The following is a 10,633-nucleotide window of genomic DNA, read 5'->3' on the forward strand; positions in this document are numbered from 1 at the left end:
CATCCTTATCTTCCACTTGTTCCAAAGTCAGGTCTCGGGGGCAGCAGCTTGAGCAGGGAGGTCCAGACATCTCTTTCCACAGCCACCTCTTCCAGATCTTCTGGGAAGACACCAAGGAACTCCCAGACCAACTGAGAGACGTAGTCTCTCTAGTGTGTCCTGGGTCTTCCCTGGAGTCTCCTCCCAATCAGACATGCCCGAAGCGCCTCAAGGAGGCACCATGTGGGCATCCTTACTTACCAAATGCTTGAACCATCTCAACTAGCACGGTGGTGCAACTGGTAGAGCTGCTGCCTCTCAGCGAGCAGGTCCTTGGTTCAAACCCCGGTCCAGGGGCCTTTCTGGGTGGAGTTTGCATGTTCTCTCCGTGCATGTGTGGGTTTTCTCCGGGTACTCCGGTTTCCTCCCACAGTCCAAAAACATGCATGTTAGGCTGATTGGTAACTCTAAATTGTCCCTATGTGTGAGTGAGAGAGTGAATGTTTGTTTGTCTCGTTTGTCTCTATGTGTCCCTGTGATGGACTTGCGACCCGTCCAGGGTGCACCCCGCCCCTCGCACAGTGATTGCTGGACATGGGCACCAGCGACCCCCGTGACCCAAAATGGAATAAGCGGGTAAAGAAAATGGATGGATGGATGGATGGATGGCATCTCAACTGGCTCCTTTCAATGTGGAGGAGCAGTGGTTCTACTCTGAGTCTCTCCTGATAACTGAACTTATCACCCTCTCCCTAAGGGAGAGTCCAGCTACCCTGCAGAGGAAACTCATTTCAACCGCCTGTATCCACGAGCTCGTTCTTTTGGTCACTACCCAAAAGATCATAGGTGAGGGGAGGAACGTAGACTGACCAAACAGAGAGCTTTGTCTTACAGCTCAGCTCCCTCTTCACCACAACGGACCGGCACAGAGTCTGCAATACTGCAGATGCTGCACCAATCCATCTGTCAATCTCACGCCCCATTCTTCCCTCACTCGTGAATAAAACCCCGAGATACTTGAACTCCTCCACTTGAGGCAGAACCTTGACCCGAAGAGAGCAATCCATCATTTTCTTACAATGTTTTATTTACACGACGAGTTAAAAGAGTCTTCACTTTTAGTTTTGAAGAGGATACTCTACCTGTTTTATATTTTTACCTTCTTTAGTATTTATAATTATTCCTATCTTATGTATTTTTTGTTTTTCTTCCAAAAGAAAGTGCATCTACACCTGCCATTGTGTATCTGTTCCTCCTTCCTGTCCTCTCAAACCCAGCCAGTCAAAGCAGATGGTCGCTCATCCTGACTCTGGTTCTGCTTGAGGTTTATTCCTCATTAAGGAGTTTTTCCTTTCCACTGTTGCCTTTGTGCTTGCTGGAAGACTGTGATGAAGTGAAGATTCAATGCTGGCTTCCTCCTTAAACAGATACGTTTTACTAATTGGCTTTTTTTATGTATGTGAATGTTGCTGTTTCGTACCCTGAGGCAATTCATGTTGTGATTTGGTGCTAAATAAGTAAACTGAATTAAATTGAATTGATATTTCAAATAAAATACAAACAAATCTGTAGAGGCTTGGGTGCGTATTTGCTGTTCAGATTTAAATGTTAGCGAGACACCCACTGGTGGAAAAGACAAACATCTCTACATTTTGATATGAAATATTGTTTATGTACTTTGTACTTTATATATATATATATATATATATATAGTTACATATTTTAAAAGCCATATTTGTGACATCATCAATAGTTAGTTTAAACATTTGTGGAAAATGTTTCCCAAAATCATAAAACCATCTGTTATGGAATGAAAACCATAATAATAGGTGAGAATGTATTGGTGCCGCTAAAATATTTAGTTTTGTTAACATTCACAAATAATAAATTCGATGGAATTTTAATGTTTGCAGATATTTAATAAGACCCCGCCCCAAAATGAAAAAGTAACATAATAAAAAGTTGCTTGTTTGTATTATATTCTGCACCAGTTGATGTTAAAATGTTGTACAGGGAGAAATTGGAGCTCCCAAAATGTATGTTTCATTTGATGAAACTCAAGAGAGATTTATCTTTTATTGACGTAAAACTATTATGTATCATGTGTTGTTTACATTTTCAGTATAACTGTTCTCATGTTTTGCATTTGTCAAATAATATACAGTATTTTTATTCTTTACTTTGGCTTTAATATGCTTTTTCTCTGTAGAATATGAAAAAAATGACCAGTAGACTTGAAAAACAGTAAAATGTTACCATAAAAAAACGTGTGTGTGTGTGGGGGGGGGGGGGGGGGGGTGTAAAATGCTATTCTTATACACAGTAAAACAAACAAACAAACTACTTAAAAAGAGTTCAAGAACCTTTTTGAAGAACTTGATTATTTTTTTGAATCCTCTCCTTAATTAGCCATTTCCTGTACATTTATTATACAATTTCTTATGGTGTATAAGGTACACAAATATCATTATATCCATGTCCACAATGGGATTAAGATGAATGACTCTACGTCGAGACATGCATTTTAGTTGGTTTTCTTTTTGGCTCCACGGGGACTCAACATCTGGTCAGACATATTAGCCCTGTCTGGCAAAATGCCACTCACTGAGCTGGTGTTGTTATCCAACAAGAGCTTTCCAGGTCGAGCGAGCACATGTTGGTTAAACCCTGAGCTCTTGTTACTGTAAATCCATTTCATATTTGACTGTGGTGGTGGTGGTGGTGGTGGTGGTGGTGGTGGGGGTCCATATACCAGACGTGTAGAGGTCTCTTCTGTCTGTATGTCACAGTTGTTGCAGTGACTCAGAAAGCAGGTGGTACGGATTAAAAAAAGTTGGCGACTCAGTCTGTAGTTCATTTCTACAGACACTGATCAACAGTGATTACCGTATATGATGTGAAAAGCACAAGTGTTGTTGAACATGACTTGTTTCTCTGTTAACTTGAACTCAGGTAATCTCAGGTCAGGGAAACGTGGTAATAAACGTTGCATACCATACTTGAGTTGTAGCCATGAGACATGGGTTTGTCTTCTTGAACAACAGTTTCAACACAACATAATGTCTGCGCTGAATTTTGAAATTGATGCATGAGATGCTCTTTCTGTTGTTATTTCTTGTTACTAGAGGGCAGTGTTCAGACATAGGTCTGAAGAAACTGCACGATAAGATAAGATAAGATAAGATAAGATAAGATAAGATAAGATAAGATAAGATAATTGTAGAATCGCGCCGCTGTTGGAGTAGTTCTGTTACGTTCATTCTGAGTTGTTGCTTTTGAAAACTTTAATTCCTCTTTTTTCTGGCTGTACCGATGAATCACTTTTTCGGATGATTATTTCCTCTGGTATCGGATGCTGTGCAGCTGGAAGAATTTTTACTGAAACTTTTTTACTTTTGGACATTTGTTATGATGAGTAACCATAGCAACAAGGTGCTTTTTAATAACCAGGAGCAGCTGATTGACATCTCAAAAGCTCAAATACCTCAACTGCAGCCCCAAATCCCAAATGAGTTGAAAAGAAGGTGCCATGGATGAATTCCCGTCAACCTGGCGGCGGTTCTCGAGCACCTGACCACCAAGATCCTGGAGCTGGTGGGAAATTTGGCTCGTGATGACGGGAGGACCAGGATCATCTCCCGGCACCTTCAGCTGTCTGTCCGTGGAGATGAGGAGCTCAGCAGACTGCTGGGAGGAGTGACTATTGCTCAGGGAGGAATTCTGCCCAGCATTTGGGTAGTCCTGCTGCCCAGGAGGACTGAGAGGCCCACCAGATCTGACAGCAAGGTGGATCCAGGTGAATGGATCAGTATCTGTGGTTAGATTCTTCAGATTCGCTGCAGGAGATCCTTCCTGCCCACAGCTATCAACAACTCCTGAATGAAACCAGGATCATGAGCTACAACAAAACTTAATTTCCCATTGGGATTAATAAAGTATTTTTAATTGAATTGAATTGAATTGAATTGAATTGAATTGAATAAGATACACACTTGGATAACGCACACTTCTTCCAAGAGCCTGTTTGCTCACGAGGTTACATCTTGTGCACAGACAGACAAGAATCCTTTAAAAACATTCCTGGATGCGGATGGTGATCCAGATCACCACCAAAATGTAATCATTTGTTCTTTGTGACAACTTCAACATTTCCTAAAAATTTCATAAAAATCAAGATTTCATAATTTTCAGAGTAGATACATAGCTCATTCCCCCCCCCCCCCCCCACCCACAGGCACTCCGGTTTCCACCCACAGACCAAAAGCATGCACATTAGGCTGTTTGATAATTTATTATATTTTACTTTATTGCAGCACTTTATTAATCCCCTATGGGAAAATTAATTCTCTGCATGTTTCCCATTGCACATGTGAGCACACACATGTGAAGCAGCAGTTATCTCAGACGTAGAATTTTAACACGTGCAAAACAATCAATCATCATCATGTACAAAAATCAAATGTCCTATAGATGGCCAACTTGCTACTCAAAGAAACAGCCTGAAACACTTTGGCCTTGGTTGTCCTCATGCTGTTTCTGCGAGTAGCAAGTTGGCCATCTATAGCACATTTGATTGTTGTACATTTTTTTTTTTTTCATTTAGCCTTTATTTATCCAGGTTAGTCTCATTGAGCCACGAGAACTCATTTTCAAGAGAGACCTGTTTAGGGAGCACATGGTGGGGGTTAAGGGCCTTGCTCATGGGCCCAGAGTGGGGCGAATGAGGGTGGGGGCAAGTGTGGGTGTTTCACCTACCCCACCCACAATTTTGATGTTGTCGGGGCCGGGGCGTGAACCGGCGATCTTCGGATCACAGGCTCACCTCTCTAACCTCTGCGCCACCACTCCCCCATAATGATGGGGGAGTGGTGGCGCAGAGGTTAGAGAGGAGAGCACATGATGTCTGGTTGTTCTGCACGTGTTAAAAGCCTTCTTCTGAAATTCCGGCAGGACGTTGTCTTGAAACACAGCAGTGAAGGCTACCTATGGGACAGATCTGGTTGGCAGGATGTAGACTGACGAAGTCCTCTGGATGGAGGACGAAACGTTTATCACTAAAAGAAACTGGTCCAGATGACATGATTGAACCTTTTTTTTGTTATCTACCTGGATGATTGAGCTTACAACACTTTTTTTTTTTGATTGTTCTTAGTCAAATGATTATTGGTTATCATCTTGACAAATTTGACATCTTTTCTGTTATTCAGTTCTTTCCCTTTTAAGCAATTCTGAACATTTCCCTCCTCTCTTGTTTATTTCCTCACTGAAACCACGTTAACGTGACTATTTTGTAAGCTTTAATTTACACAGAAGCATGTTGATGAGAAAATGCAGTCAGGAACCACTTGTGTGTTGCTGCAGCTGGAAACCCACATTAACTGTCTTACCTTCTTTAAACTTTGCTAAGATCTTGGAAGCGGCTCCGAGTTTATCTGAGGATAATGCAGATATACTGTAGGAAAAAATCTCCTTTTTTTGGCACTTACTTACTGAGTCGGTGAGGCTCTAGAAACCACAGCTGATGGAATATTAAAAGACTACCCCACAAAACAGATTTATGATCGCTTTCAATGCTGGCTCCTTATTTTTATTTCGTGACATTGATATGTCTCTCTTTGCAAAGCGTTGACTTGAGAATAAAAATCTATATTTTTCATACGCTGTGCTTTACCTTCCCCGACCTCGTCAGAATCGCACAGAACTAGTTTTCCATACTCAGCTTAAACGACTCTCCCCTGGGCTGTCTGTACTGCATCAGTTTGGGATTCCAGTAAGAAATTAACCTTTGACAATAATTTGTTTCATCTTGATGGCCTGTTATTACAGGGTGAACAGATCACAGCCTGTAGACAGAAACGTTTTTGTGAGAGAAAATGTAAGATTTGTTAAAAGGAACTTGTATGTTCATCAACAAATGAATAACTTTTAGAGGTAACCCAGTTCAAAGTGGCTGCCGCACATTAATCAGTAAACACATAATTGACTATAACTCAAGTCAGTTATACGGATATTGAACTAAAATTTGGTGCAGTAGTAGCTGACACTAATTCACAACATGCACTCTGAGCATTTTCACATTGATATACAGTAGATTCTTCTTCTTTCGGCTTTTCTCCATCCGCTCCATCCTGCCTGAACTCTCTTCTTCTCCTGTTTTCCACACTCCCCATTTTCCTGGACAGTGGACCCCAAGTACTTGAAGTCCTCCACCTCTGTGACCTCTGCTCCTTGTAGCCTCTCTGATCCACCGGCCTCCCTCTCATTCTCACACATGTTCTCTCAGGGGCAGTCCTAGCCTGTTTGCATGCACCCCCACCCCCGGGGGCGCAGACACGCTCCGCTGTGACATATCATTTAGACTACCATGTACCATCACAGACACACTCAAAATGTATTTGAATATTTTATTCAAATAATTTGAAATGAAAGAAACTAGAATCATGCTATAAACACAGAGCAAGACACATAAATAAAGTATACATGAATTTAAATGTATATGCAAATGCAAAAAAAGATGTAGAAAATAAATACAATTAAAATAAGGTATTTCCAAATTGTACTGATAGAAAACGTAAAAAAAATCTTTGTACAACTGTTGATCAAAACACAAATATTTCTGCACATCTGTCAAGGAAGGGCTGAACCTTTTTTTGAATAAGACAATTTAAACTATTATCCTGATGCATGATTGAATTTAAACTATTTTACTTCAGGAAACACAAGTTAAATTGCACAACTGTCATGTAAAGTTTTTACTTTTTATAAATGTGATTCTACACAGTTTTCAAATAAGAAATACAGATTAAGCTGAAGAAATGAACACTGAAGAACATCTGTTTTCTATTATTGCACTCCAGGAAACTCAAATGTAGCTGCACAACTGTCATGTAAAGCCTCACCTTTCTTTGAATAAGACAATTTACACTATTGCACTCCAAACAAGAAAATACAAAGTAAGCTGCACAACAACTGAACACTTGGTCAAAACTTTTCAAAATGTTATGACCCCGCCCCCACAATCTGTCACTCATACAGCACATCTCACCACTGTCCTGCTGTCCTCATACATGTCCTGTTCCAGTCTAACATACTTCTCTGCCACTCCACTTGCAATACCACACCTTCTCCCTCAGCACCTTGTCGTATGCTTTTTCTAAATCCACAAAGACACGATGGAGTTCTTTCTGACCCTCTCTGTACTTCTCCATCAGCATCCTCAAAGAAAAGATGGCATCTGTGGTGCTCTTTCTCTGCATGAAACCATACTGGTGCGCACAGATGGTCACCTCTCGTCATTTTCTCACCCTCAAATATACCATTGAAAATTTGAATCAAAAACCTCACTGCCATCTATCCAAGACATTTTCAAACCTCCACTGGTCCTAATACTCATCAGGTCCTGTTGCCTTTCCCTTCTTCATTCTTTTTAGAGCTTTCCGAACTTAACTTTCACTAATATTTCTCATTTCTTGGCCCAAAGTTTACGTGACCTGGATTCTTGCTTCCCTTTCATTCTCCATTCATTAGTTCCTCAAAAAAATCCTCCCTTCTTCCCCCCACTGTCTCTTCACTTGTTAGAATATTACCATTTCTAACTTTAACAAACCTTCTGCACATACTTCCCAACCTGATCCTTCTGTTTTGCCAATTGGTACAAGTCTTTCTCACCCTCATTAGTTCCCAGCCTCCCATGCAATTCATCACATGCCTTCTGCTTTGCCTCCCTCTTTGTTTTAGTAGCTGTTGCATCTCCTTCTATTCCTGTCTCCTCTTTTCTGTCCTCTCACTGTCAAATTTCTTCTTGGCTAACCTCGTATAGCTTCCTGCACTTCACTAGTCCATGACCAGGTTTACTTTTTATCTATTCTCTGTCCAGATGACACAGCAAGTACCTTCATACCTGTCTCTCTAATTACTGTTGCTGTAGTAGTCCAGTCATTTGAAAGCTTTTTCTTACCACTCAAAGCCTTTAACATCTCCTCTCTGAACTCCTCACAGCATTCTTTTTTTCTCAACTTCTGTAATTTGGTCTTTTTTTCTGATTTTACTCGTTTTCTCTTCTTCACAACAACAGTCATTTTACACGCAACATCCAATGCTGTCTGACCACACTCTCCCCTGCTACAACCTTACAGTCTCCAATCTCCCTCAGGTTCCTCTTCTGCACAGAATGTAGTCAATCTGCGTACTCCTTCCTCCACTCTTATAGGTCACTCTATGTTCCTCCCTCTTTTGGAAATAAGTGCTGACTACAGGCATTTCCATTCTCTTGGCAAAATCCACCACCATCTGTCTTTGTTCCTTTTCTTGACACCTAACCTACCCATCACTTCCTCATCCCCTCTGCTTCCTTCACCAACATGTCCATTCAAGCCTGCTCTGATCACCGCTCTCCTTCCTGGGAATATTTTCTATCACTTCATCCAGATCCTCCCAAAATGTATCTTTCTCCTCTATGTCACATCCAACCTGTGGAGCATAACCACTGACAACATTGAGCGTCAGACCTTCTACGTCTACATTCAGACACATTATCCTATCTGAGACTCTTTTCATCTCTACTACATTCTTTGCTAACTCTTCCTTCACACAGGGGCTGAGATGAGGTAGAGGTAGGGCAACTGACTTGGGACCAGAAAGTCAGTTTGACTCCCTGCCATTCCCACATGTCGTGGTGTCTCTGAACGAGACACCTAATCCCTAATTGCTCCCTGGGTGCTAAATAGCTGCCCACTTCTCCACCTGAGTGCATCCCAGGTGCGATGGGTTAAATGTAGAGAGACAATTTTGTTGTTGTGTTGTTGTATGGGAACATCCAATGATGACAGCACATAGCACTTACTTGCTTACTTCAGGACCACCCCTGCTCCATTTCTCTTTCTATCCACATCAGCCATTCTTCATTGCTGAGAACTTTGCTGCCCTTTCACTTGGTCACCTTTTTCTGTCATTGTTCCCACATTTAGAGTTGCCACTGCAATACATTTACTCTTTCGCACTGAGTCACTCAGTTGGACAACCAATATCACACATGCAAGATATCCTTGACAGTCTTGGTGGAAACTCTTGGTTTTCCTTATTAGACCAAGGAATGGCTTACCATCAGAGATTTATAGATGAAAACAACCAGCCTTTAACTGCATTTGTGACTCTGTGGTGCCTTTATGAACGAATAAGGATTCCATTTTGGCTCATGAATGCCCCTGCCATCTTCCAGCGCTGCCTGGAGGAGTGTCTGGAGGAACTGAGAGACAACATCTGTGTACCCTATTTAGATGACACATTGGTCTACAGTCAGTCATTTGATGATCATGTTGTTCATGTGCGAAAAGTGCCACAGTTGTCAAGGAGGTACAGAATTAAATTAAAACCTTCCAAGTGTGAACTTTTCAAACAGGAAGTTCGCTACTTGGGGAGAATTGTTTCAGCTGAAGGCAGTAAAATTGATCCAGCAGACACTATTGCTGTAAGAGCATTGAAAGAAAGAAAAAAACAGCCCTGTAGGTGAGTTACGAGCAATTATGGGGTTACTAAGCTATTACAGACAGAACATAAAACACTTTTTTGCATAGCAGTGCCATTGTATAGCTCGCAAAAAAGGGCCAATTGAAAATGACAATGCGCCACAAAACAGGAAAAGCACAAGACAAGTAATGAAGTAAGGCGTTCCATCACACATGACTACTAAGTGGAGCGAGAAACATCAGCGCATATTGGAGAGGATAACAGACTATTTGGTTGAACCTCCAGTCCTTGGCTTCCCAGATTTTTCACAACCCTTCATCCTTCACACAGATGCATTTAACAAAGGTCTTGGTGCTGTACTATATCAATGTAAAAATGGTAAGCTAGGTGTGATAGCCTATGGCTCTACATTAGAACATTGACTGCCTCTAAATAAATTATCATCTTCATTCAGGTAAATTTAAATTTCTAGCCTTCAAATGGGCCATCAGTGAGAAATTCCGAGATTATCTGTATTATGCTCCTACGTTTACTGTGTTCACAGACAACAACCCACTGACCTACGTTTTGTCAAATGCCGAGCTAAATGCAACTGGATGCAGATGGGTAGCAGAATTTGCAGACTTCTACTTTACCATTCACTGTTGTCCAGGTAAAGAGAACGTGGATGCAGACAGTCTTCCAAGAATACCTGTGAATGTGGAGGAGATGATGAAGCAGTGCACAGAGGAAGTGACATCTAACTGTGTGGCTGCCATTACACAAACTGAAGCACAGTATCCCACCTCACCTGAGGTATGTTCAACCCTCACTTCTCTTGAAAGCACATCTGAAAATGAAAAGGTGCACAAACAACTGTCAGCTGACGAGATCTATCAGGCTAAAAGAGATGACAAAGACATTGGTCCCATAATGCAATGCAACGCAGAAAAGAACAAATCATCAGTACAAGAGATGAACACATTCATATATAATCACTGGGCTGGCCTAGGAATAATTTATAGTGGCCAAGGCCATTCCTCGGCTCAGCCATTGCACCTGGTTGTGGATAAAATTGCTCCAGCTACTTGCCAGAATTTGTCACTCTGAGCTGTCTCTGACAAGCCAACCCCCCACCCCCCTGAGATAATAATAATAATAACAATAATAATAATAATAATAATAATAATAATAATAATAATAATAATAA

The sequence above is a fragment of the Nematolebias whitei genome, chromosome 21 (assembly GCF_014905685.2).
Source record: "Nematolebias whitei isolate Nwh7 chromosome 21, NemWhi1, whole genome shotgun sequence".
In the NCBI taxonomy this organism is placed as follows: Eukaryota; Metazoa; Chordata; class Actinopteri; order Cyprinodontiformes; family Rivulidae; genus Nematolebias; species Nematolebias whitei.